The following is a 12,480-nucleotide window of genomic DNA, read 5'->3' on the forward strand; positions in this document are numbered from 1 at the left end:
TATTGATATTTCTACCGGCAATCTTGATTCCAGCTTGTGTTTCTTCCAGTCCAGCGTTTCTCATGATGTACTCTGCATATAAGTTAAATAAACAGGGTGACAATATACAGCCTTGACGAACTCCTTTTCCTATTTGGAAGCAGTCTGTTGTTCCATGTCCAGTTCTAACTGTTGCTTCCTGACCTGTATACAAATTTCTCAAGAGGCAGATCAGGTGGTCCAGTATTCCCATCTCTTTCAGAATTTTCCACAGTTTATTGTGATCCACACAGTCAAAGGCTTTGGCATAGTCAATCAAGCAGAAATAGATGTTTTTCTGGAACTGTCTTGCTTTTTTGATGATCCAGCAGATGTTGGCAATTTGATCTCTGGTTCCTCTGCCTTTTCAAAACCAGCTTGAACATCAGGAAGTTCACGGTTCACATATTGCTGAAGCCTGGCTTGGAGAATTTTGAGCATTACTTTACTAGCGTGTGAGATGAGTGCAATTGTGTTGTAGTTTGAACATTCTTTGACATTGCCTTTCTTTGGGATTGGAATGAAAACTGACCTTTTCCAGTCCTGTGGCCATTGCTGAGTTTTCCAAATTTGCTGGCATACTGAGTGTAGCACTTTCACAGCATCATCTTTCAGGATTTGGAATAGCTCAACTGGAATTCCATCACCTCCACTAGCTTTATTCGTAGTGATGCTTTCTAAGGCCCACTTGACTTCACATTCCAGGATGTCTGGCTCTAGGTCAGTGATCACACCATCGTGATTATCTGGGTCGTGAAGATCTTTTTTGTACAGTTCTTCTGTGTATTCTTGCCATCTCTTCTTAATATCTTCTGTTTCTGTTACATCCATACCATTTCTATCCTTTATCGAGCCCATCTTTGCATGAAATGTTCCTTTGGTATCTCTGATTTTCCTGAAGAGATCCCTAGTCTTTCCCATTCTGTTGTTTTCCTTTATTTATTGCACTGATCGCTGAAGAAGGCTTTCTTATCTCTTCTTGCTTTTCTTTGGAACTCTGCATTCAGATGTTTATATTTTTCCTTTTCTCCTTTGCTTTTCGCTTCTCTTCTTTTCACAGCTATTTGTAAGGCCTCTCCAGACAGCCATTTTGCTTTTTTGCATTTATTTTCCATGGGGATGGTCTTGATCCCTGTCTCCTGTACAGTGTCACGAACCTCATTCCATAGTTCATCAGGCACTCTATCTATCAGATCTAGGCCCTTAAATCTATTTCTCACTTCCACTGTATAATCATAAGGGATTTGGTTTAGGTCATACCTGAATGGTCTAGTGGTTTTCCCTACTTTCTTCAGTTTCAGTCTGAATTTGGCAATAAGGAGTTCATGGCCTGAGCCACAGTCAGCTTCTGGTCTTGTTTTTGCTGACTGTATAGAGCTTCTCCATCTTTGGCTGCAAAGAATATAATCAATCTGATTTCGGTGTTGACCATCTGGTGATGTCCATGTATAGCATCTTCTCTTGTGCTGTTGGAAGAGGGTGTTTGTTATGACCAGTGAATTTTCTTGGCAAAACTCTATTAGTCTTTGCCCTGCCTATTCCATATTCCAAGGCCAAATTTGCCTGTTACTCCAGGTGTTTCTTGACTTCCTACTTTTGCATTCCAGTCCCCATAAAGTCATCAGTGAAATGCAAATTAAAATGAGACAAAGCACTATGTGTTCTAAGTCACTTCAGTTATGTCCACTCTTTGCAACCATGGACTGTTGCCCGCCAGGTTCCTCTGTCCATGATTTTCCAGGCAAAAATACTGGAGTGGTTTTCCATTTCTTTTTCCAGAGGATCTTCTCGACCTAGAAATTGAACCCATGTGTCCTGCTTGGCAGATGGATTCTTTACCACTGAGCCATCTAGGAAACACTTTCAAGTTATGATATCCTCTAACAAATACATCACAGAAAAATGTATTTATACGATTATTTCTTAAAAAATGCAATTATTTGAATAAACTGGACAAAGCCAAGAATTGGTTTAATGTATAGTCACTGAATAATACCACTTATTGTGTGAAAATTTCCTAACATCTCCTGCTCGATTTAGAATGAGTGCTAGAAAATAAAGCAGGACTCAAATGTTTTAAGGTACAATGCAAAGAAAATAATCAAAAGAAAATAACATTGGCATGAATATAGAGAATGTTTTAGAATTGTATTCATGTTAATGATATTGATTGCAATGAATTAAATTTTTCATCTTTTCCCTTTAATACACTTTGCACCTAAATATATTTATAAGAAGGAAAAAGGAGAAAAAGAGACAGATAAATGAACCACACAGTGATAACAGAGTTTGTCCTCCTATGCCTTTCTGATGATCCTGACCTTCAGATTGTGATTTTCCTTTTTTTATTTATCACATATGTATTGTTACTGGAAACCTATTATCACCCTAACCTGAGTGGACTCCCATCTCCAGAGACCAGTGTATTTCTTCCTCCTAAACTTCTCTTTCTTAGAAATCTCCTTTACTACTGTGTGTATCCCCAGATTTATGGGGGCAATCATTACTAGGGACAAGACTATTTCTTACAATTGTGCAGCCTAACTATTTTTCTCTATTTTCATGGGGGTGACTGAATTTCACATTCTAACCTCCATGCCTATGACCACTACGTTGCCATCTGCAAGTCCATGCATTACACAACCACTGTGAGCAGGAAATTCTGCAGCGGGCTTGTGCTCTGTGCTTGGCTGGGCAGGTTTCTGACCATCTTCCAATGCCTTATGCTTTTCCTCCATCTGGATTACTGTGCTTCCAATAGAAGCATAGTAATAACTTTTTGATCACTTTTTGTGTGACTGTTTTCCCCTTTTACAATTGTCTTGTTCACATTGATCATTTTGTGTGTGACTGTTTCCCCCTTCTGCAATTGTCTTGTTCAGATACATGACTTCTAGAGGTAATGGGATTTTTACTTTGTTTTTGTTAGTTTGCTATTCACCTTGGCATTAGTGATTTTGTCCTGCTGCTGCTGCTGCTGCTGCATCACTTCAGTCGTGTCCAACTCTGTGTGACCCCAGAGACAGCAGCCCACCAGTCTCCCCCGTCCCTGGGATTCTCCAGACAAGAACACTGGAGTGGGTTGCCATTTCCTTCTCCAATGCATGAAAGTGAAAAGTAAAAGTGAAGTTGTTCAGTTGTGTCCAACTCGTAGCGACCCCATGGACTGCAGCCTCTGAGGCTCCTCCGTCCATGGGATTTTCCAGGCAAGAGTACTATTAGGGTCCAATTCCTTTCAATTTATTACAGGAGAATTAATGCTGTTGTTCATAATTCCTTTACCAAATCTAGAAAAAAGAAACTTCGGTGCTCAAGCAGATAAACAGCCCACCCAGGCAAAGGACTATTTTAAAAAGAGGCGCCAGGTCTATAAAGACACAAGATATCCTCCTGAAGTCTGTGTGCAAGTTGAAGCTCTGATACTTGTAGAAGTATAAATGCTACCACATTATTAGGACTTTAGAGAATTTCATCTGCTAGTCAGAGAAAAAAGGCCTTCTCTACTTGTTCCTTTCATGTGATTGTCATTTCCATCTCCTATGGAAGCTGTATATTCATGTATGCTAATCCCTCAGCCAAATAAAAGGCATCATTGACAAAAGGAGTAGCTATTCTCAATACCTCTGTGGCCCCCATGCTGAACCCCTTCATCTACACCCTGAGAAACCAGCAAGTGAAACAAGCCTTCAAAGACATGGTCTATAAAGCAATGTTTCCTGCCAATAAGTGAGATTTTGGTAAAAAATGAAGGCCACTTTAAATAGAAATTAGATTAAGTCCTGAAATTCCTAAATATCTGTATAGCTATGCTTGCTGTTTATAGTCTCTTAACAGGCCACATAATAGTTAATATAATAATTTCCCAAGGTTTCTTTCACTTCAATGCCCAAGTTTCTCCAGTGCATTGTTATTGGCATTTAAAATTATAGAAAATGTTATTTCTTATGCAGAATTTTCTGGAAATGAAACTTATTTCTTTAAGACATAGCACGATGTGACTAGTTTTAATTCTGTTAATCAGTTCCTGAAAGGATCCTATAATGCTGCATCGTACTTCAAATGTAGAGTTTCAAAATGAGTGTGTAATTTCCAGTGTATTTTCAGGCTGAACATTGACAATTTCCTATGGTTTAAGAATTTATATATTAACAATGATAAGGCACTAAAGAGATAAAAGTCCAAAGAGATAAAATGTACTTTAAATGTAGAGCTTTTTATTTTGTAAAGTTCAGTAGCTATTTTCAAGGTAAATGTTTACCATATTATGTGCTAGTCATAGAATTCATATATTCTCTATCACTTTTGAAAAATGTTTATATTCAAATAATTCAGAGTAAATGCAATAAAACTAAATCACTACCACTTTCCTGAACTTAGTGATCATATTTATGACAATTATTTTTCATTCCTGGTGAAGTGTTCACAAACCTCCAATTTTTAGGGTCTACTTTTCTAAATTAATTTTATTTGATTGGGTTATTTTCTCTTTCTTCATGTCCCTTGTAAATTGGTTGTTATCTACACATTTGGCAAAACAGTCACCTCTCCCTGAGGATGGATTTGTTTAGGGGAAACCGTAATCATTCGGTCCATCTAGAGTTTCTGGGAGCCTCTCAGATCTTTTCTAAGGATGTGTCTCCTCAGATTTGTGTTTGGAGATTCCTTGGTAAACTGAGTGAAGGTGGGAAACATTTCTACTTTGATTCCATTGTGTCCCTGTTTTTGTACAGTATCTAAAGATAGCAGGTCTGCAAAAAATATTTGTGGAATGAATAACAGTGATTCAGTCAATAGATTATTTTTGTCACTTCTAATATTAGATTAAAAGGAATCTGAATTATAAAATCTTGTAAAATTCCTAGATTTTATGCTTTCTTTAATTCCTGGGACCCAGTTTAACAATTGGATAAAAAGGAACACTTGGATAATAGATCTTTCTCAACAACCTGTCCCAGAACACGTGTATACCTGTGGCGGATTCGTGTTGATATATGGCAAAACTAATACAACATTGTAAAGTTAAACAATAAAATAAAATAAATAATCTAAGAAGATTCTTGGAAAAGACTGACAATTTTAATGAACATTTTTTCAAAGTTTTTCATGTCACTTTATGGGAATTCACTTAGCACCATCTTCTAGATCATTCTTATTTTATTGTTCTCAATTTCATGTTTTGAATAATTCATTTTATACTTAATAGATTTGGGAGCTACTTTATGGAGACATTTTATTATATAAGAAAGGAAGTTGAAAAAAAAAGAAAGGAAGTTGTAATGTTTACATATGAGATTCATTCATCTTAGTATTTTAGCCAGCTAGCAAAAAAATGCTTTTCAAAGAAATACTGATTTAGGAAATTCAGGAAACCACTTCCATAACTTTTGCACATTTAGATATCTTCACATAGATACTATGCAAAATATTGCATATGCCTCTGGCCTATTTCTTATGTTTTTTTATCCCTATGGACATTGTCTGGCAAGTTTTCTGTTTCAGTAGTGGTACAAATGTTGATAACATGTTTATAATCCTCAGTGTATTTTCCTCTTCACCCTGGTTGGTACATTTGATTCACTGGAGTATTTCCAATGAGCCTTGGGCATATGTAGTGGATAAAGCAACACTTGTCTCATGCAGGTTAAATTCCACATGGAAATCATGTCCATAAAGGACCACATTAACTCCATATATGCTTTCCTTCACTATTTTTGCTCTCATGGTTAAATGGAAAATGCATCCAAATATTTTCTATAGTAACTATAGAAATAAAATAATTTCAAATGTATTGAGAAAAAATAACTCTCTAGAAGTGCTGCATTGCTTAAAGGAAAACTGAAACAGTTTCCAATATATTATTTGTAATTTCAACTGGCTGATGTGATGCATTGTATGACAAGGAGAGGTAAGATTGTGAAGTAAAAGGCAATGAATCTTTTCTAAGCACTGATTTATTAGTTTTTAGCTCAGCTTTTTATCAGGTTCAGATGAATAATTGGAGTTGCATTTCTTTCTGATGTATGTCAAGGATTATGAAAAATGAACATGTTTACATTTCCTGATTGTCATTGGAATATATTTTTTCATTAGTTTTCAGAAAATTATTCTCTGAGTTTGGTCTTCCTTACTGAATAAAGGTTTGCAAAGTAACACAAGCTTCTGTTTCAGACAAAAAGAGTTTAGAATTCTAATTTGACCATTAACTAGCTGTATGATTTTGTTCATATTATTTAACCTCTTAGTGTCAGTTTCTCCAAACTTAACATAGTGTTATTATAATAAGTAAATGAGGTAAGTACATCAACTGCAGCATTGTCCCTTAAATGAGGTTCTTCATAAATAGTTACTATTTTTTTATAGTGACACCATCTTTCTCAAATGTGACAACTGATTTTATTTTTAGGAATAATGAAGAGAACAATATTTATGTGAGTAAAAGCTTTAAAATTGTATATAATTTAATTTTACTTGTAAATTAAATAAGCCCTCACAATAACTCAATGAAGCATTGTCCAAATTTTCACAGTGGGGGAAGGGGGTAAGCACAGAATCCAAACCAAAAATTCAGGAAGGGTTATATTTTTAACAAATTTTCCTTGGAATGCAAAGCCCCAATAATCTCACACATTATAAATTAACTCCTGATCAGTTCAGTTGCTCAATCATGTCTGATTCTCTGGGACCCCATGGACTACAGCATGCTACGCTTCCTGTCCATCACCAACTCACGGAGCTTGCTCAACCTAATGTCCATTGAGTTGGTGATGTCATCCAACGATTTCATGCTGTTTTCCCCTTCTCTTCCTATCTTCAATCTTTCAAAGCATCAGGATCCTTCCCAATGAGTCAGTTATTCATATGAGGTGGCCAAAGTACTGGAGCTTCAGCTTCAGTATCAGTCCTTCCAATGAATATTCAGGACTGATTTCATTTAGGATGGACTGGTTGGATCTCCTTGCAGTCCAAGATACTCAACAGTCTTCCCCACATCACGGTTCAAAAGCATCGATTCTTCAGTGCTCAGCTTTCTTTATAGTCCAGTTCTCACATTTGTACATAACTATGAAAAACCATAGCTTTGACTAGACAGACATTGTTGGGAAAATAATGTCTCTGCTTTTTAATATGCCATCTAGGATGGTCATAGCTTTTCTTCCAAGGAGTAAGCATCTTTTAATTTCATGGTGGCAGTCACCATCTGCAGTGATTTCTGAGCCCCCCAAAATAAAGTCTGTCACTGTTTCCATTGTTTCCCCATCTATTTGCCATGAAGTGATAGGACTGGATGCCTTGATCTTTGCTCTTTTGAGTGTTGAGTTTTAAGCCAGCTTTTTCACTCTCCTCTTTCACTTTCATAAAGAAGCTTGTTAGTTCTTCTTTGTTTTCTGCCATAAGGGTGGTGTCATCTGCATATCTGAGGTTATTGATATTTCTCCTGGCAATCCTGATTCCAGTTTGTGCTTCATCCAGCCCAGTATTTTGGATGATGCAATCTGCATATAAATTAAATAAGCAGTGATAGTGTACAGCCTTGATGTACTCCTTTTCCTGTTTGGAACCAGTCTGTTGTTCCATGTCTGGTTCTAACTGTTGCTACTTGAACTGCATGCATTTCTCAAGGGGCAGGTAAGGTGGTCTGGTATTCCCATCTCTTGAAGAATTTTCCACACTTTATTGTGATCTACACAGTCAAAAGCTTTGGCATAGTCAATAAAGCAGAAGTAGATGTTTTTCTGGGACTCTCTTGCTTTTTCAATGATCCAGCGGATGTTGGCAATTTGATCTCTGGTTCGTCTGCCTTCTCTAAATCCACCTTGAACATCTGGAAATTCATGGTTCATGTACTGTTGAAGCCTAACTTGGAGGATTTTGTGTGTTACTTTGCTAGCATGTGAGATGAGGGCAATTGTGTGGTAGTTTGAGCATTCTTTGGCATTGCCTTTCTTTGGGATTTAATGAAAACTGACCATTTCCAGTCCTGTGGCCACTGCTGAGTTTTCCAAATTTGCTGGCATACTGAGTGCAGCACTTTCACAGTGTCATCTTTTAGGATTTGAAAGAGTTCAACTGGAATTCCATCACCTCCACTAGCTTTGTTCATAGTGATGCTTCCTGAGGCTAACCTGACTTCAGACTCCAGGATATCTGGCTCTAGGTGAGTGACCACACCATCGTGGTTATCTGGGTCATTAAGATCTTTTTTTTGTATAGTTCTTTTGTGTATTCTTGCCAGCTCTTCTTAATATCTTCTGCTTCTGTTAGATCCATACCATTTCTGTCCTTTATTGTGACCATCTTTGCATGAAATGTTCCTTGGTATCTCTAATTTTCTTGAAGATAGCTCTAGTCTTTCCCATTCTATTGTTTTCCTCAACTTATTGGATTTATCACTGAGGAAGGCTTTCTTATCTCTCCCTGCCATTCTTTGAAACTCTGCTTTCAAATGGGTATATCTTTCCTTATCTCCTTTGCCTTTTGCTTCTCTTCTTTTCTCAGCTATTTGTATGCCTCCTCAGACAACCATTTTGCCTTTTGCATTTCTTTTTCTTGGAGATGGTCTTGATCACTGCCTCCTGTAGAATATCATGAACCTCCATCCATAGTTCTTCAGTCATTTTGTCTATCAGATCTAATCCTTTGAATCTATATGTCACTTCTGTTGTATAATTGTAAGGAAGTTGATTTAGGTCATAACTGAATGATCTAGTGATATCCCCCACTTTCTTCAATTTAAGTCTGAATTTGGCAATAAAGAGTTCATGACCTGAGCCACAGTCAGCTCCCAGTCTTATTTTTGTGGACTGTATAGAGCTTCTCCATGTTTGGCTGCAAAGAATATAATCAATCTGATTTTAGTAGTGACCATCTGGTGATGTCCATGTGTGGAAAGTTCTCTTGTCTTGTTGAAAGAGGATGTTTGCTATGACCCTTGCGTTCTTTTGGCAAAACTCTGTTATCCTTTTCCTGCTTCATTTTGTACTCCAAGTCTAAACTCACCTGTTAGTTTAGGTATCTCTTGACTTCCTACTTTTCCATTCCAATCCCCTATGATGAAAAGGACATCTTTTGGGGGTTTTCGTTCTAGAAGGTCTTGTAGGTCTTCACAGAACTGTTCAACTTTAGATTCTTCTGCTTTAGTGATTGGGGCATAGGCTTGGATTACTGTGATATTGAATAGTTTCTCTGGAAAAGAACAGAGATCATTCTGTTGTTTTTGAGATTTCATCCAAGTACTCCATTTTAGAATCCTGTGTTGACTATAAGGGCTACTTCATTTTTTCTAAGGGATTCTTTCCCACTATAGTAGATACAATGGTCATCTGAATTAAATTTGACCATTCCAATACATTTTAGTTCACTGATTCCTAAAATGATATTCACTCTTGCCATCTCCTGTTTGAACACTTCTAATTTACCTTGATTCAAGGACCTAATATTCCAGGTTCCTATGCAATATTGTTCTTTACAGCATCAGACTTTACTTCCATCACCAGTCACATCCACAATTGGGTGTTGTTTTCGCTTTGGCTCCTCTCATTCTTTCTGGAGTTATTTCTCCACTGATCTCCAGTAGCATATTGGGCCCCTACCGACCTGGTGAGTTCCTTTCAGTGGCCTATCTTTTTGCCTTTTCATACTGTTCATGGGGTTCTCAAGGCAAGAGTTCTGAAGTGGTTTACCATTCCCTTCTCCAGTGGACAACATTTTGTCAGGATTCTCCAACGTGACCAGTCCATCTTGGGTGGCCCTGCTCAGCATGGTTCATAGTTTCTTGGAGTTACACAAGGCTGTGGTCCATGTGATCACTTTGATTAATTTTCTGTGATTGTGGTTATCATTTGGTCTGCTCTCTGACAGATAAGGGTAAGGATAATTCCTGATGCCATTTTATTATAAGTATTTATATTGCTTTTTAAGCTAAATTTTATCTTCAAGTGTATATATAGTTTTCAAACTGAAACAATCAGGAGAGAAATAAAAACAGCTCTGATTAATAATCTGAAAATAATCTTAATTTATTCTTCTCAGTTTCTGGTGTTTTTTTTTTTTTTTTTCCTTCATGCAATTGTGATGAAGGTCTTCCACAATATTTGATGTCATGGTAAACACAGTCAGGAGAGGAATTAATCATTTAAAAAAAATTAGAGCTGTTATAAAACCAAACTATTTTCCAACATATCAAGTGAAGTGAAGTGAAGTGAAAGTCCCTCAGTCCTGTCCAACTCTTTGCGACCCCATGGATTGTAGCCCACCAGGCTCCTCTGTCCATGGAATTCTCCAAGCAAGAATATTGGCGTGGATTGCCATTTCCTTCCCCAGGGGATCTTCTAGACCCAAGGCTGATCCCAGATCTCCCGCATTGCGGGCAGATTTCTTACCATCTGAGCCACCAGGATCTATTCTCTTCTATGACACAATAGCCTAGTTTATAAACCTAACACCAAAAAAAAAAAATGATTAACAAGTGAAAGGACAAGAGAGATAATTGGAAAACTGCACAGTAAATCTGAAGCTGTAAGTTGCCTTGAGGATATATGTATTCACAGCATTACTTGTGATTTCCTAGAAATCTTAATGTTAAGAAGAGAAAATACAATACACATAGAGAATGCTGGAAGCTAATTTATGTTTCCAATTATATTGCGGAATTTAGGGAGTGTCCCACCCACTTCTCACAATTTGCATAAAATAAGGAAAATAATCTGTTTTTAATAGATACATCAATACTGTTGCTTCTTTTAAATTGGAGAATTTGAGGAATGCTAGTGCTCTTTTTGCAAGAAGTCATCCTTACAATCTACTAAAGAATGACAGAGGTCTCCTGAAAACCATTTCCGTTATCTTGCTTGAAGCAATGTCAAGCTTTTTCCTTTTTTGTTTTCCTTTTTATTGGATATAGTTGTTTTACAATATTATGTTATAAGTAGTATCAATTATGCATAAACTAGATAACTAATGAAGCATACTATATAGCACAAAGAACTCTACGCAACAATAGCACGCGGTTTTCTCAATGGCTCAGTGGGTAAAGAATCTGCCTGCAATGCAGGAGACACAGATTCAATCCCTGGGTCAGGAAGATTGCCTGGAGGAGGAAATGGCAACCCACTCCTGTATTTCTTTCCTGAAAAATTTCATGGACAGAGGAGCCTGGCAGGCTACAGTCCAAAGGACCACAAAGAGTTGGATGCAACTGAGATGAGCAATAGTGAGCAATGATCAATAGTGTATATGGGCCAATCTCAATTATCCCTGCTTCCTCCAGCAAGCAATAGTTTATTGAATATGTTAATTTTCACTTTAAATGAACCACAAGCCTGATTCAACAATGAAATATCTAAGACATTAGAATTTAAAAAGAAAGGGACAGAAAAGAATATGAAGCTTGTTATCCTAAATTCTAAGGGAATAGCAGGGAAAATGTGGGAAAGTCCTAAGGAAGGAAAGTTTAAAATGATGTCTTATAGACTTGGATATATTCTTCATTGCTTTACCAAAAACATCCCAGGAATGGCTGACACTTCACATTCCAGAAATGGTTTACTGATCTGAATTATACACAGCTGTTAATTCCAGACAATTGTTGTTAATTGAGAACAAGGACTTTTACATTTGCCTTAGAAAGTATCTATAAAATACTTGAGTTGCCATGAATTTGTCTACAAAAAACGTAAAGCCTGTTGTTTTTGTAAGTGCTCTTAACATTGTTTTCTTCTGGTCCTTGAGGATTAGCAAAAGAATATATTCATTTTCTCCTAAACATCACATGATTTCCCAGTAGAATTGGCCACTGTTCATCTCAGTTGGAATTTTCCCTGAATCGACAGTAGCTATATTTTTCCTATACAGGAAAGTGAGTGAAAAGAGGGCTCAGGCTTATAAGAGAGATAAACACTGAGAACTTTCACAATATTATGATGCAGACTAGACAGTATATTAAAAAAAAAGAGAGAGAGACATTGCTTAGCTGACAAAGGTCAGTCTAGTCAAAGTTACACTCTTTCCAGTAGTCAGGTGTGGATATAAGAGTTGGACCATAAAGAAAGTTGAGCCCTGAAGAATTAATGCTTTTGAACTGTGGTGTTGGAAAAGACTCCTGAGAGTCCCTTGGACTGCAAGGAGATCAAATCAATCAATTGCAAATGAAATCAGTCCTGAATATTAATTGGAAAGACTGATGCTGAAGCTGAAGCTCCAATAATTTGGACACCTGATGCAAAGAACTGGCAAATTGGAAAAGACCCTGGTGCTGGGAAAGATTGAAGGCAGGAGGAGAAGGGGACAACAAAGGATGATATGGTTGGATGGCATCACTGACTTGATAGATGTAGGTTTGGATGGACTCTGGGAGTTGGTGATGGACAGGGAGGCCTGGACTGCTGCAGTCCATGGGGTCACAAATAGACAAGACTGAGAGATGAAACTGAGTAATGATGCCATACATACTAAAAAGGGCTTCCC

Source organism: Bos indicus x Bos taurus, chromosome 5 (genome assembly GCF_003369695.1).
Source record: "Bos indicus x Bos taurus breed Angus x Brahman F1 hybrid chromosome 5, Bos_hybrid_MaternalHap_v2.0, whole genome shotgun sequence".
Lineage (NCBI taxonomy): Eukaryota > Metazoa > Chordata > Mammalia > Artiodactyla > Bovidae > Bos > Bos indicus x Bos taurus.